The sequence below is a fragment of the Oryzias latipes genome, chromosome 11, assembly GCF_053564925.1.
Source record: "Oryzias latipes strain Hd-rR chromosome 11, Olatipes_Hd-rR_3.1".
In the NCBI taxonomy this organism is placed as follows: domain Eukaryota; kingdom Metazoa; phylum Chordata; class Actinopteri; order Beloniformes; family Adrianichthyidae; genus Oryzias; species Oryzias latipes.
The window spans coordinates 23,451,153-23,467,247 of record NC_136247.1 but is presented as its reverse complement, the minus strand read 5'-3'; the positions used below and the strand labels follow the sequence as shown (position 1 = coordinate 23,467,247).

At 41.2% G+C, this 16,095-nt stretch overlaps 2 long non-coding RNA genes across 2 annotated transcripts; one reads left to right on the top strand and one right to left on the bottom strand.

The window, feature by feature from the left end:
• Positions 1-449: 449 nt before the first annotated feature.
• On the top strand, positions 450-13,955 carry LOC144995656 (uncharacterized). The gene is made up of 3 exons (XR_013659172.1): positions 450-995; positions 12,378-12,417; positions 12,528-13,955. It is a non-coding gene; the product is annotated as an uncharacterized LOC144995656 (long non-coding RNA).
• LOC144995657 (uncharacterized) lies at positions 6,248-12,533 on the bottom strand. Its single transcript, XR_013659173.1, has 2 exons — positions 10,702-12,533; positions 6,248-7,608 (listed from the first exon to the last, which is right to left on the bottom strand). It is a non-coding gene; the product is annotated as an uncharacterized LOC144995657 (long non-coding RNA).
• Positions 13,956-16,095: the final 2,140 nt, after the last annotated feature.

The following is a 16,095-nucleotide window of genomic DNA, read 5'->3' as shown; positions in this document are numbered from 1 at the left end:
GATCGGCACCAGAACAGTCGGCTCTGAGAGAAGCAGGAGACGAGGGCCCCTCTCTGCTCGGGGGCCCCTCCGCAGCATCCAGACAGACGTGTGTCCTCTACTGGAGCCAGCAGGGACACACAGTCAGGAGCGGTGACGGCCCCCGCCGGCACAAGCAGATGTTTTCTGAGGATTGTCTTCTTGTGGTAATTGTGGGACCAGATGCCAGGTTGCATTGTGGGAAAGAGATATTGAGGGACAGAGTGTGCTGTCATTCAGTAAATGTGACTTTAAAATCATAGAAAATGATTCAACTTGTTAAAATTCAGTTTTTCACTCTAATTAAGTTGGTAACAAAAGTTTTAAATGTGTTTTTTTCAATTAACGGTTCCATTTTAGTAAAACAAATTGCAAAAATATCTTTTTATTTTTATTGTTTCTCATAAATTAAATACATTTTTCAGTTTTCCTGTCCGTTGTAACGTTGTTTAAGGTCATTGTCTGCAGAGTCATGGCTCAGGGAGCAGCTAATGACCTTGTCAGAGTGATATGCTATATTGAAAATGCCCTCTTCATTAACACTAACAACTAACAAGGCCTCATGATGGCCTCAGATGTTTCCCCGACCTCTATCGAGGCAAAGACAGAGAAGACCCACTAGGGGGCACTTTGAGACTTCGGTTAAAAGATTTAAGAGGCCAAAGCTTCTTTTTTTTTTTGCATAAACTGTTTATTTTTAGTACTAAACACATTCGTATAATTAAAATACAACTATTTTAATTTTTTTTTTGTTTTTTTATAAACTATAGATGCTCAGAGGGGGTTTCAGTCCCCTTTAAAAAATAAAATAAAATAAAAGATTCTGCATGTTTTCCTGCAAGAAGCCTCACAGAGGGATACTGCATTGTGAATTTGCTCTTATCTCTTTTAATGGCTTGTCACACTCCAGGGAAGCTGCAGCCTTCACTAAAAGCCAGTGTCGAGATGTAGAGCCGTTTTCCAAACTGATGCAAGATGTAAGTAATTTGTTTCTATCATGTTTTCCTTTTTTTTTTAGACATATAAATATATAAATGTAGGTGTTAAGAGCATGCGGGGACGGCCGACGGAAAAAGACTCAGTGATGGAATGTGTCGGATGGGGACGATATTTCATGCTGTCTTCACTTCCAGGAGATGGAAGTGAAAATAAAAAGAAAGAAAGAGAGTCACATCAGCTCTTTCATTCGTTTCCACCACTTTGACAAACCATTGTGCAGTTTCCACATAAAGCTTTCAGATCCCCTGTGCTCTACATGTGCTTTAGCTTCCTTTATTTGCCGTTTGCTGGACCTTTCTCCGAACCCTGACAGGCTTGTGGGTCACGCGGCAGCCCTGTGAAGTTGTGGCGGTTACCAGCATGCTGAGAGAGGAGGCTCAACAGTCCAGCCTGGTTGCAGGGTAGCACCTTTGGCCCCCATATTTCTCACATCCAGGATGAGGGAGCTACAGCATCTGTGGGATGAGGCTGTGTTGGATGAAATCGATTTACACGAGTGAGTGTGGGCAGCACAGTCGAGAAAGGCTTGTCTGGTGTTGCTGGAAATGCATTTAGAAGTACCTATAAAGGAGGAAAGACTTTTTTTTTGAATAAAAATGATAAATTGCTGCCTATTTTTTTTGTAAATTTTCTTCTTTTTTGTGTGTGCCAGCATTTCGACTCTGAATCATCCTTGTAAAAACAAAATCATAATTCTGTGACTCAAAGTCGACCCACTGCTGGCATGATTGACACATCACACAAGTTCAAAAACCACATGCCAGATCATAGCAAAATACACCACTGCTGTGTGAAGGAGTAAATGCCTCTGAGTCACAGAGCAGGAGTCTGAAAAAGCTTAGTCACTCTTCAATCTTTCTTTCTTCTTCCATGAAAACGACAAATGAAAAATTTCATTTAATTTTCACAATAAAGTCAAATAAAACTAGAGTGAATTTTGTGAATATGATTTTTACATTTTCTTATGACAGAAGTTTGCTGGATAATAGCTGCACAGAGTTGTGGTTTTGGCTGAGAGGACAAAAGAACGGCGCCTGCTGATATACCATGTGTCAACTGCCCTGTTTGCGCCAGTGTGTGTGCAGGCGTGCACAAGCGCGCCTGTTTGGGTGCTCACAAGTCGAGCTCTTGCATTCATTTGTGTAAGACAGTGTGCATGAAGCTGGATATGTATAATTTTTCTTTTTTTGGGTGTAAAAGGTAAAAAAAAAAAAAAAAAACACACAAACACAGTTTTCTGCAGAGGCCTAAAACGCCACAGGAGGAAAAGGTGATGGGAAAAAAATGTCTGAAATTAAATCGTTATGAATGCAAAAGCAATGTTCAACTACAAATTTGCAATTAAAATATCCCAAAAATCTGAGCTCCTAATTGGAGATTTTTGGTGACGTCCTCAAAGCTGCTGCACATCCTTGACTGCAGCTAATCACCACGTCTGCCTGCTATTACTTTGTATAAACTACACGCCCAAGTGTGACTTTGCGGCTGTTGATGTTTCCAAGCTGGGTTGAATCATTAGGAAGTGATTCTCTCTAACAAGGGCTAAGGAGCTGTCAGGAGACATTCACAGGCAGGTTTCGCCATGGAGAGTGTGAGGAGTCTTATCAGGGTCTTAGCTGTTTTGCTGCGCCTGTTTATTAAGAGCCTGCTTTATTTGGAGTGAATGCATTCTAGCAAGGTCCCTACTGTTGCTGTGCGTTGATTAAAAGTGTTTTCACGATTACCCGTAGTGAGTCTCTTCCAGCCTAACAGGGTTACTAGCAGTTTTAATGAAGGGGAGCGATCATGAATGTGCAGGAGGGTTGTTGGGGTCTCGGGATGAGGAGCGTTGCATCCAGCGGATTGGATCCGACTTTTGTTTGCAGTTGTTTTTTTGCATTTTTGTCTAAATTAGTTGGATTTTGTCGCTTTTATGTTCTTTAAAAATTTCCTTTTGCAGAAAGGTTTTCCTGCTCGAGCCTGAAGAAGAATGCATGCACCAAAACGCGAGACGTATATCTGTATTTTTGTCTTTCTGTGCATCCTCCTTCCTGTTTTTCAGTTGCAGAGGCTTGCTATGTGGCTTTTCTGCTCCACTCCTTTAGTTGGCTGTGGTCAGCTTTTGCATTTGCTGGTGTGAGTGAATTTCTCACAGCTTCTCGTGAATGTGTTTTTTGAAAGTCCATTTCAACATTTGGTGCAACTATTATCGGCACCAAGCCACTACGCTCATGTAGACGCGTCTGCAGATTCACACATTTAGGCATTCAGAAGTGTTGTGTTATCTGTTTTTGGTTTTTTTTTTCCCCCTTAAGAAGGAACTTATTAATGTATTTCTTTTAACTTAGTGAAGCGAACATTCCTTGAGTCTGGGGGAGGTCAAAAGGTCTCACTGACCAATCGGTTTGTGTTCCAAAATGACTTATTTTATGAGAAAGACAGATGGGTTTAAAGATGCAAATATAGTGTTTTGTCTTCAAGCTGCCAAATTTTTTGAAAACTGAACAACAATAGCAAAAAAACTAAAATGTATGGCTTAGGCCGTTAATGTTTCTGACACATTTGTATATTTAGATGTTTGCAAAACTGCGTCAGCTATTGCATCGGCCTTCAGTAACAACTTTTCACCAGCGCTGAAGTCCCTTTTTGAACAACCCTCGAATGGCGCTTTCACTTCTCTTTTTTCTTAAATTAAACGTTGGGTTGGTTTGGAGAAAGCCCCCCCGTCTCGTCTCTGGGCACACACTTCTGGGTGTTTGTGTTATCAAATCAAACAATTACACCAGCGGTCCAGGAGCGTAAAATTACATTTTGACACAATTGGTGCGTCTTTGATTAATACATTGTAACATGCGACTCCGTGCTCTCTGGTTCTCTGCAGGGGCCAATAGATAATAAATGGGTGACTTGTGAGGCAATAATGAAGTGACTGTCTTGGTATTGACAGGGGAGCCTCTGCTGTGTTGTGTGTGTGTGTGTCTATGTGTGTGTGTGTGTTAGTGTTTTCCTTTCAGCAGAGGCCCTCCAGTGCAGATTATTACTCTGGCCGTTAAAATGAGCTAATGTTCTGCTGCCAGCGCTGTTCGCCGAAGGGATGGAAAAAGAATTCCCATCTCGCAGCTGCAAAACAGAGGTGTAAATGAAAACCAAATAAAAGGGAAAAAAGTCCCAACGCAAAGCCAGGCTGCAGTTTATCTGGGATTAAAATGTGGGATGCTGGAGAAATGTGGCTCAGGCGCAAAGATTTTCAAACATTCCGATGTTCATTTTATATTTACTTTAGTCAAAAAGGTTTTTGACTCTGACCATCTTTCGATCTATTTTTAAAATTTTGACTTTTAATTATTATGATGTCTATTTTAGCCAAAATCTAAAAACTTTCTAGGAGTTTCTGCAGAATACGTTAGAAATTTGCCTCTGAGTTGTGGGCGGGAATAAGACCAGCTCCTTTTCCCATCATCCATCTGTTCACACTCCCCCCCACTAGCTTACAGCCCCTCACACCCCCAGCCTAACATCAATGGTGCAACAAAAACTAGTGAGCAACATCAGAGCTCTCCAGCCGTACAGTTTTCGTCCAGATTCCAGCTCACATGAGGAAAGCAAAGACGTTCGTGGATCTGTTTGTCTGCAGGTGGATGCATCAGAATGGAGCAGAGCAGGGAGATTGTTTTTTTCAAAACAAAAAAAGGCAGTGACCATTCGCAAGCAATTTTCTAAATACGGCGGCCAGTGCCGAACTCTTTTCAGTCAGACAACTCATGCACTACAGAAGATTTGTTCCGTATTTCTTTTAGTTTGCCATAAGGCTCCGTTCAGATCCATAAAACAAAGATCTCCGTAGAAAACTTTGGGTATTAAACTACCCCTAACGGAGCTCATAGGTGGAAGCCGGGGAGGAGGGTGGGGTTTCTTTAAAACGCATCTAACTCTGAGTAAGTGGTGAATTGATTTGAGGCGTTTCAAATGACGCAGGATTCATAATCTGTTTTCCTGTTGCCCCCCCACCCCCTCATGGGGATTTATTAGCAATCACAGACAATTTCTGATTTGACAGGAGTGAGGCAGGTGTAAATTTCACACACAAATTCATCCCTCCATGCAAATCCAATTAATTTTGAACATAACCTTCTCCTAACAGGTCACGACCGGCACAACTCTGAGAAATGAGTGTCGACACAATTAGCAAGGTAACAAAAAGTTGAACTTCCCAATGTTTGCAGGGAAAGAAAACTTGATCAGAAGGATTTTGATCCATTTTAAGGGGCTAAAACAATCTTTCTAAGACGTCCTCGGGAAATGAAGGTTAGGGGGATAACGGCAGAAAAAAAAAAACACTTTAAGAATGTGTAAGATCCCATGCAGTTGCCTCTCCCTCACTCTCCATCCCTCCTCTCTGTTGGCGCTAAATCACACGTTAGTACAGCCAGTGGATGTGTTGACAGTTTTACAAACAGAAATGTAAAACGCCGTACTCAAGGGGGTCTCCGAGATAAGGGAGGAGTGGCTCTGGGCAGGAAACAGAGCAGACATGACTCAAAGAAGGAGAAAGAACCCTGTTAAAACACCTCACCCATCTTGGTTTAAGTACACGGCCTCTCCTGCATTATTAACTTCAGCCACAAGTGGTGTCGAGGTGATGCAAACACGGCTGCTGGTCAAAACCCCTGAAGTTTTAAAAAAGCTTTTGTTATAGAGAATTCAAAAAAACATGCCTGAAGAAAACGTAACGCCAAACGCTACTTCATGTTTTTCCTGGACGTCAAGAACCCGATTGTTTCTCACCAAGACCTACCTGTTACCCGGTGAAAAGGAATTTTTGACATAGCGAATGAGCCCTCCCCCCATAACGATGACATCACAACGGGAGGAAACATCCAAAAAAAAAAAAAAAAAGAACGGGGACAAAATCTTTCGTGGTCAAAAGATAACCCCACAAAGGAAGATATCCAAAGGAAGTTTTTGAAATTATAATGGGATGGCAACAGGCCCTATGGGTTGGTGGCAATTTTGTGGGAAATTTGGCGATTTTTTACCCCCCCCCCCCATGGGAAAAGAAGCTGACCTTTGACCCCAGGAAGAGGCAGCCATCTTAAATACAAATAAAAAAAATCACAGTCTCCACCTTCAAGCTCCAAATTTCAATCTATCGCCTATTAACACTTCCAGCATTATTGGGAAGCTGCTTGTGAAAAAACCTTAGAATTAAAGTTTGTACAATTTCAACAGCATTAGCGTGGCGAGCTCATGGCAAGGCAAGGCAAGTTTATTTGTATAGCACAATTCGTACACAAAGTAAATCAAGGTGCTTCACAAAACAGAAAAATGTATTAAAATCACAATACATCATAGAAATAATCAACTTACAATTTACTTTAAAAGAAAAGAAAAAATTTGACAATTGATTTAAAAATAAAGGAAGGAAAGGAAAGAAAAGTGCAGATAGGACCTTTCAGTCATATACACGGCTAAACAGAAATGTTTTAAGTCTCATAAAAGTTGCGTTTCCTTGTTACTCACACATTCATAACCACAATATTGGGTACATCTATTACATAAGTCATTGGCTCAAGCTGAAACTAAATGACATACAAAGTGAACATATTAGGAATGTGGTTGTAGCTAACAAAAACCTCAGCTGTCAAGGAAATCCAAAAATTTACATCTGCTAATTCTTCTAAATGTTACAAAGATTTGTTCGTCACCCTCAGGAGACCCAAACATAAAATGGTTGCTATGGGGATAAAACCAACAGAAAAGCCGCCATTTTAAAAAGTGATTTTTTTTTCAGTGACTTTGTAACGGGCAGCTCTGACCAGGGTGGCAGAGGCAGAGGGGGAAAGTGGGGGGCAGGCTAAATTCTGCAGGTCAGCAGTCCATTTCAAGTCTCCATGTTGACACACACCTCCAAAGCCTCTCCACTGTACCTGTGATAGAGAATTTTGGAGCAATGTGGAGGAAACCCACTCAAATGCACAGGAAAACCCACAAATGCTTCACTGAAGGGACCCAGACGAGAATTTTCCAGGATCTTCTTGTCAAAGTGTGAACCACCGTCCAGCTCACTTCTAACTGACAAACACCTGATTTCACAGAATGATTTTTTTCTTCTTTTAACCCTTGTGCTATCTTAGATGACCCCACCCTAACATTGACGTGTTCTCCCTACCATGACAAAGGTGGATAAAGGTGGAAAGATTTCATGTAATCCATGGACACCAGTGAAGATCACAAATCATTGAAGAAAAAAGGTTCAGAGCACTGTCTAGTGGGTCTAGATGACCCAACTCCCAACGTTAAAGTGCCTAAGATAGCACAAGGGTTACATGATTTAATCGACCAAACGGAGCAGATAAAAATATTTTAGCAAAAGTAATAAGTCAAACTAATGTAAAAGGGATTTAAAGTAAAAGATGACATGCCGTTAAATGTTGTGATGGAAAAATGTAATGTAAAAGAGAAAAAAATGCATGAGTTTGTTTACATTGACAGACCTGAGGGGAGATTGTCTTTTGGAAAAATGCACTTTGACTGAATTGAAGGGAGGCTGGTGTGAAGACAGGGACTGGCCCCAACTGGTCCTACGGCTGCAGCGACACAGGCTTTGCATCCCTGAAAGACATCATTAGAAAGTGACAAAAGTGCCGGGGGCTAAACTGGCCTCGCACAATGATCAGTACGGCAGACAGGACCAAATTATATCGGGTGGGCCGGCTTTTTAAAAAGGGGATATTGGAGGGAGTTCATGTGGTACAAGGCCCCCCTACCGCTTTAATTACTGATGTGTGCGTCTCCCTATTAACAGAACACCTATGGTCAACCAGCCACTCCGGGTTTGCACAAAGCATCAAGAGGAGAAAGAACGGTCTGCAGAGAAGCGAGACCGCAGAGACACAGACAGGAGTGCTCATTAACGGATGGTAATCAGGAGCGGAGAGGTTGGGCGTTCACCTCACAAAACGCCACATGTCAACTTGTCCTCTTCCATTCATGGCCTCGCACCCATTTCACTCCACTCCCTCACTTTCTCTTGTTGGGGAGAATTAGATGGGGAGCCGTGGGGGGAAACACTCGAAGGGAAACATAAACACAGGTTTGGAGTGGGACTCTGCTTGTCGTGAGGGAACATCGCCCGTCTCAGATGTGGCCTGCGGTGTCTTCTTAAAACCTTCGACACCCAGAAACTCACAGCAGCTTAAACTTTGATGGTTTCCACGTCTGAGGCATTGACTGTATATGGGTACTGGACTGAGTGACTCCTCCGCACTGGTAATCCAAACAGGAAGTACTTGCGAACTCTAATAGAAATAAACTGCTATCAGATATTTTTTCTGTAGTTCAAGTGAAATGGAACTGAACAAGGCAAGAAATGATCAATAAGTGCGAAAAATGTCACTTCTGCATCAATGCTATGCAGAGTTTAATGTGAATGTATTGCATGTACAAAACTGTATATAGAAATATGCAGATCATCAGGTATTTTAAAAAAGGGGTGGGATCACACAAGATTTCTCTTCAACGCACTCCTTTTCAAGCACACCGTCTTGTTTTATCTGTCTATTTTTATTTTGTGTTTATTTTCATTTGTGTTTGAAATAAAGAAATTCCAATTGGAAAAAAAAATGGAGAAGTTATTCAAGGTATAAATTGACCAATCAGATGCCTTAAAAAAAGTAAATGGAGCCTGCCAGCCCCCGATGTCCAAAACATTTCATGTGGCCCCCGGTCAAGTGGTACGGGTGTGGCCCTACAACAAGCTTGCTCCTTATTGGTGAGAGTGGTTGCCATAGAGACTCAGACCGATCGCTGCTCACTGACAACATCTGGCTCCAAGACGGAGGTGTCCGTATCACAAAAAATGGCAACTGAATTGACTTAATTTGGTTGGAGCCGGTAAAAAATGGTCTTCAAATGGTGACATTACTCTCACTCAGTTCAGTTCTCAGATACAGTCAATGATCTGAGGTCACTACTACAGTTTGGATGATTGATCTTCAAAGGCTTTGTACCACTTCCAGACTCCGCTAACAACAATTGTTCCGTCTATCCATCCGTTTTCTCAGAGTCTTCGGCCCTTGAGGTTAGGCGAAGGTGGGGTAAATTCTGGAGAGGTCTCCAGTCTGTCACTGTCAATTGCTGATCCAGCAGTACTTTGCTGTTCCCCCCTCCTTTGTTTGAAAGACTGGCATCTCATTTTGATCATTTAAGTGCTAAAGTACTTTGAGCAAACATTACTGCTCCTGCTAAGTGGCTCCATGCGATGGCCTAATACCTAATGATGATGACACACTTTATTTTACAGTCACACACACATTCACACACTGGTGGCGGCTCCGCTGCCGAACACTCAGAGGCAAGGTGGGGTTCAGTGTCTTGCCCAAGGACACTTCGACGCAAGGGCAGGCAAGGCGGGAATCGAGCCTGGAATCCTCCGATCGGGGGTCGACCGCCCTACCGCTGCAGCACGGCCGCCCCACTTAATCATGCCACATTCCTGGCAGTCAGGGAGACCATACAACATTTAAGACCAATAAATACCACAGAATCAAACAAGTACAAAAACATGACAGCAGCTATAATGAGGCAATGTTGAAAGCAAGTCTGAACAGATGAATCTTGGGTGAAGATGTGAAGACTGAGAGAATTTCTCTTTGAGAGGTCAGAGGTGGACGATCAGATGTTTTTGTTTCATTGTCGCAAAGGCGGGGTACACCATGAACAGGTCGTCAGTCAGCCACAAACTCACACTCACATCTAGAGACAATTTAAAGACACCACTTAACCTATGAAGCACTTTTTTGGACTGTGGGAGGAAACCGGAGAGCCCTTGAGAAAACCCATGAATGCACGAAGAGAACATGCAAACTCCACACAGAAAGGTCCCCACCGGAGTTTAAACCAACCTTCTCACTGTGAGACGGGAGCGCTAACTACTGTGCAGCCCAGCACAGGAAAACAAATACACAGAAAACGTCATTGAGCTGAATTTATTTAGCTAAGGGCTATAAAACAAGATAACTTGAATCAAAGGTTGCAGTGTGAATTACGGGAGAGGTGAGGCGGGGTTCCTATTTTGTTCCATTAAGTTAAAAAGGTAAAAAAGATCAACCGATTCTTTGATTTCCAGAGCTACGTTCACACCCAACATGATTTATGCAGCAGATGGGTCCAGTTTAAACGTTAAATCGATGTACAGATGCAACTGGAGGATCTGCAGCGCGGTCCAGCAAATAATATAATAAAACGTATATGATATATATAATGCCCTGGATGAGCACACATGTAAAGGCAAAATTCTACAGAAATACTTAATGAAAGATCTTTTTTTTTTGCAACAAAGGGATAAAAAATCCCATTTTGCCTTTTTAAAATGACAGTCTTTGCAAAGTTCTGCAAAAAGAAAAAAGTTCTGCAACGTTGGAGGAGCTGACATCTGAAGTAGGCCATGGTTTGCTGCAGCATCGTGTTCGGGCATGTCTCCATGTGCAGGTATGAGTGACACCAGGCCTGCAGTCCTTAGCTGTTGCGATGTGACAAAACACTGCACCCAGCACGGTCCACTGGGCAGCACCAGAATATGTAATTCACCAAAGCCAATTTCATCTGCGGGGAACTTGTGGAGCGCTGTCTCACACTCATACATTCAAAACTGGAATCAGATCTGCCATCAGTCGAGTGGAATCCATAACAACCCCTCCATCTTACTTTGAAATGAGACAGAGTCATCTTCATGGATTATGGCTGGCTCATCATGGGATGGAGAAACAAGAAAACGTCTCTGGAGATCCATCTCCATTTTCCCTCCAACCTCGGGTCCCCTATCCATCTTTCCGTACCTGTATTGGGATGAGCTGTCGGGCAGTGAATGAAACAGGATAATCCCAGCCTTAATAAGAGCAGGGATTTCCATTGGAATAAGCCTGTGTGTGCAACATAAATTAGGGTTGTTTTTTTTTAATCAAAAACAAACATAGAAACAGTTGTTAGAAGGGTAATCTGCCAAAACATGGTGTGGTTCTGAAAAAAAGCCCTTTAAAAAGAGTCTATAGAAGCAGAGCACCACTTGAATGTGTGCTGCTATTGTTCGTCCTTTGCACCTCCGTTTTCTCATCACGGCAGCTTCAACAAGGTTTAATTGGTATGGAAATAGAAGTGGTGAAACATGACAGGAGTAAGGCTGGCTATTTAGACCCTTTATCACTGTATACTGTCCTTCAACCAATTATCGCCAATCTGCTGCTCCGCAACCCCCTACCGACGTCCTCCCTCGTGGCTCAAGGAGGCCTCATGCAGCTGCAGACACGCAGCTATGGGTCGATGAAGACAACTTGTAATCCAGGGTGGTGCAAATTGAGTTTCTGCAGAAGAATAAGACTTTGAAAAGCTTGCTTGCGGTTTCAGGCGCCATGTCTTAGATACACAAAGCCAGTTTTTATATGAAACATAAGATAAAATAAATTGTATCGGTCCTGCTGTGGGGAAATTCTACTGTTACTCTGGGAATCAGGCATCAGGGAGCAAAGAAAGGAAAACTCTAAGTATGCAAAAAAAAAATATAAAGGTGAAGGAAAAAGGAAGTAAAATAAAATGATTCAATCCTTAAAAATATCTTTTTGTACATGCAAAGTGAGAGAAAGAACGCCAAGCAATCTGAAGGACCTGCAGCACTGCTCCTTCTGCAAAATATCTGATACTTCCTAATTCCAATAAATCCTAATTACCCCTAAAAATAAATATATCTGAATGACTGAGCTACACAGCAAACTATTTGATCCTCACAATGATTTAAAGGCTTTTTTTAAAGATATTTAGCATATTTTAGCAGGTTTGAGGTTGTTTTAACTTCTCTTTGCTTTACACGTTTAAGTCTCAGAAAAAAACTTCAATTGTACCGTCATTTCATTTTTAAGGTCAACAAATGTTGACAAACTGGCATTTGTGTGATTATTTTGGAAACAAGAATGTGGATTTATGTTCTGAGAATAAGAGATCCTTTTAGATTTAATGTGGATTTATTAAGATGAACTTGTACTAAGATTCTCATTTTGTTCATGTATTTCTAAAATGAGTTATTTCCTACTGATTAACCAAGTTCTTTTTGTCGCTATCATCAAAATGCAAAACAATTTGGTTAATAAAAACTCAAAAATTCAAATTTTTTTGCTTAGATCTAACAAAAAACCCTCATTGTTGTGCTGTAGAACATTCTATTTGAAGTAATTCTATCCAACAGGTAACATTTTTATCTTTTATTTCCTTATTTGAATGCTTGTTCCTAGATTTTGATGTCTTTTTTGCAGATTTCTTGCTAAGTAAAAATGACTTTCTGCATTGAAAGATAATTTTAACCTCAAGATTCATGTTCCTATTCCTATTTTTAGGCTACCACTGAAGGTATGACAGTCTGCAACTGAAGGAGCGGTAAGAATAAACAACTCTTTTCCATCCGTTAAAAACTTCTGCAAGTTCAAAAATGTTGTCTTGTTTATGATTTGTAAGCAAAGGCTTTGTGTTTGTTGTCTCACATGTAGATCCAGACTCACCCCTGTGCGCCTCTGACAGCCTCTTTGTGTGTGGGACGTTTGCAAATAGCCACAAAGTGTCACCTTGCAAAGAAAATTCACAGCTCAAGCTGTGTGTGTTTGCCACATAACGAAAAGAGGCCGGACCTCCAAAGCAGCAGAAGAAGACACATCTGCATGAACAGACAGAGCGACACTGCTGCTGTGCTGAACACAGACATCCTCAGACGTTCCAAACGGAGAGCAGGCGGCTGACGGAGCAGAACTGCAGCTAAATCCTGGTGTACAACTACATTAGTGGGTCGATTTAACACTACCCCCCCCCCCCCCCCCCCCCCCAATCCTGTAAGATTCCACCCCTGGCACAGTCCTTTGGCAGAGTCGACTGAAGGACCAGCTTGTTGTCTGGGCCATTGTTAGCCCAGGAGGCTGGCCTGAGCCCCGAGGGCTTGGTCAGCGTTTAGGGATGTTTGGCAAGACGGGGCAGTGAGGCAGACTGGGTGAGGAGGCTGTGGAGATGGTTCCAGGCCAAGGCTGGGCAGGGATCAATGCCAGGGGATCAGTGGGACACTCTCCTTTCTGGGAGCCCGCTCAGCCCCCTGCTAGAGCCCCAGCGGGGGGCAAGAGTGTTTGGTCAGTGCAAGACGGATCCATCTGCCCCACTGCCTCTGTCCAGCTCTCCATCACATGCTACATGGACATGACCCGACCTGAGGGGCACAGCTCACCTTCAGGGTTTGCCACCATGACCTCTGCGGCTTTTGGGTCTCTTTACATGTTTCCTTTTTATCTTTTGCTTGTTTTGCATCACATTCTCACCTACAGAACTGAAAAAAATGCAACTCCAAGCATCTGCAGCTGCTCAGATTCCATCAGTAAATCAGCAACCTTATGGTTCCTGAGCTCCTAAAAAAAGCATTTCAGATGTTTTTTTTCTAGTCCTTTCATTTATTTTCTATTTGAAAAAAAAAGCTTTTTATTTGGATTTGAACTGCTGAGCAATTTCTGACTTCACAGTTCTAAAATCATCGCAAACAGGAGTTCTAACACCTCCTAAAAAACAGGCTGGTGTGAAACTTTCAACGTTCTGTTCTGTAATGCGGAAGAAAAAACCTTTTCTAAGACTTTTTATCAGAAGAAAACAATAGTTTTTAAGCCACAATTTTGTTAACTATTAAGATCTGAGCTGTACCTGTAACCCTTGTGCTATCCTAGGAACTTTAACGTTGGGAGTTGGGTCATCTAGACCCACTAGACAGTGCGCTGAACCTTTTTTCTTCAACGAAATCTTTCCACCTTTATCCACCTTTGTCATGGTAGGGAGAACACGTCAAAGTAAGGGTGGGCTCATCTAAGATAGCACAAGACTGATTTCTGGTGCTGATTGATTTTGATTTGATTGGAAATGACTTAATTAATCAATCCAACAAGCAAATTACCGCATTAATATTAGACTTTTTTTTACAGTTAAAACAAAAAACCGAATGTTAAAATTCTTTCGTATCTTTCAAAAACCGTAATATGGTTGTTTACTCTTTTTTTCCCATTACTTTCTTACTCTTTTGACAGGTGTAATTTGTCAAAATTTGAAGTTTCCTACATTTTTGGAGCATCAAATAAATTCCTGGTGCTTTTTTTTTTTAAAACAAACAGAATCTGTGGTCTGTGGGGTAGCGGCTAGCCGTGCATCCTTTTGTGCTGCAGTGTCTGAATGTGGTGAATAGGGAGCAGTCCTCTGTGAAGCCCCAGCTGTCTCCATCCCAAAGGCTGGAGGAGTGAGGAAAGGGGGGTGGGGGGGGTCGGCGAGGTGTAAGGAAGTTCAAGAGGCCTGTAGATCCACAACAAAACTGAACAGACTGTGGTCTTAGTCATCCTGAGTGAGCGAGCAGCAGTGCAGGCGGTGGGCTGCGGTGCAAAAGCCTGGCTCCACGGCTCAGGACAGGATCATTAATGCAGCCAAATGAGATCAGCGGCAGAGGGCCCGGCCAGGGCAGGGCTGCTAAATAGCCGCCATCCGTGTGGTGCAATTACCACCAAGTCGCCGCACAAAGACGCTTTTGTGTTTTACCAACAGTGATTTCATGTCCACCATTAGCAGTGTGGTTGTTTTTTTTAATGTGATGAGAGAAGCCCGACAGTTGCTGTGCGTTGATGGAGGTACGGAGGACGGCGCATGTTGGATGAGATGGATGGGATGGATGAGAGGATGCAGCCCACCGACAGCTGACGACAGGCAGGAGGACTTTGAATGGCCTACAGACAAGAATTCAGATGTTAGCAGGTTGTGAAGAAATAAAAAAGGAAAGTCATTAATCTACAGTAATTCAAACGGGTCCAGGGTGTTGCCATTTTTTTCCCATCATGCCCTTTGTTTGCATAGTTGCAACACTGCTAAAGCAGGCCTCCAAGAAAAAAGTCAAAATTCTTCGAATGTGAAAGAATTTATTTAAATAAGCAAAGAAATCTGCTAATGAGGGAAGAATCAAGGAATCAAGAATTCCCATTTGAAGAAAAGAAAGCCATAAGATTATTATGCTATTAAAAACGTCATTGATAAAATTGTATTTACAAGACAGACCATAAAAGACATTTTCTTAAAATTTTTTACTTTCTTAAAATTCAGATTTTACAGTAAAAGAAAAAAACTGGATTTTCTATGTCAAGTTTAGGTGTAAATCTGTTTTTTTCTTTATTTTTAAGGAATTTTACCAGTTTAACTTATTAAATTTACTTTTCAAAAACTTACATTAATGAGCTCCTATAAAGAAATAACCCCTCAAAAGTTGACCCCTTAATTTAGTTTCTATTGAAAGCAAAATCATCAGTGATGTTTTTATTTTTTAATATCATCACTAAAAATAAACTCAGACATCAAGAGGTTAACATGAGGTTTCTCATACATTTTGATCAAAAAATTCTATTAAATTACAATGAAGGTACAGATATGTCATTTTATTTTAAATCAAAATCACCCATAAACTGCAAAAACTGAATCCAAAGAAAGTGAAAAGACTCTAGTTTCAGGAAAAAATATCTAATCAAGGAAGTTCATCATTAAAAAAACAATCTTAGTTTCAAATTCTTTTAAATTAAGAATTCTTGTTCTTTTTTTTCTTAGCCCAATGGCAAATATTTGCTTGTTTGAAGAAAATCTGCCAATCAAATCAAATCTAACTTTATTTATGTAGCACTTTTCCTTTAAAAGCATAACACAAGGTCCTCCAATGCGGTCAGAATTTTAGACTTGTTTCGACAGGTTTGCAGTGTAGAAAATGCTTAAATTCATGTTGAATGTTAAATTAGACTTTTTCTGTTGGTTTTAAACTTCATGACAACTAAAATTACTAACAGACACCTTTTTTGTGAGAAAGTTTATTTTTCTGTTTCATAAAATGATGGAATAATTTTACTGAATTGGAAGAAATAATAAAAAATAAAAAGGCTCAAAACTCAATTTTAAAGCCCGATTTTTGAGACTCTTCCCTGCTGGTTTTTATTTTATTTTTACTTTTATGTTATCATTTGACTATTTGATTTGATGTGAAATGGTTTATATTAAGCAATAAAAAACAATACA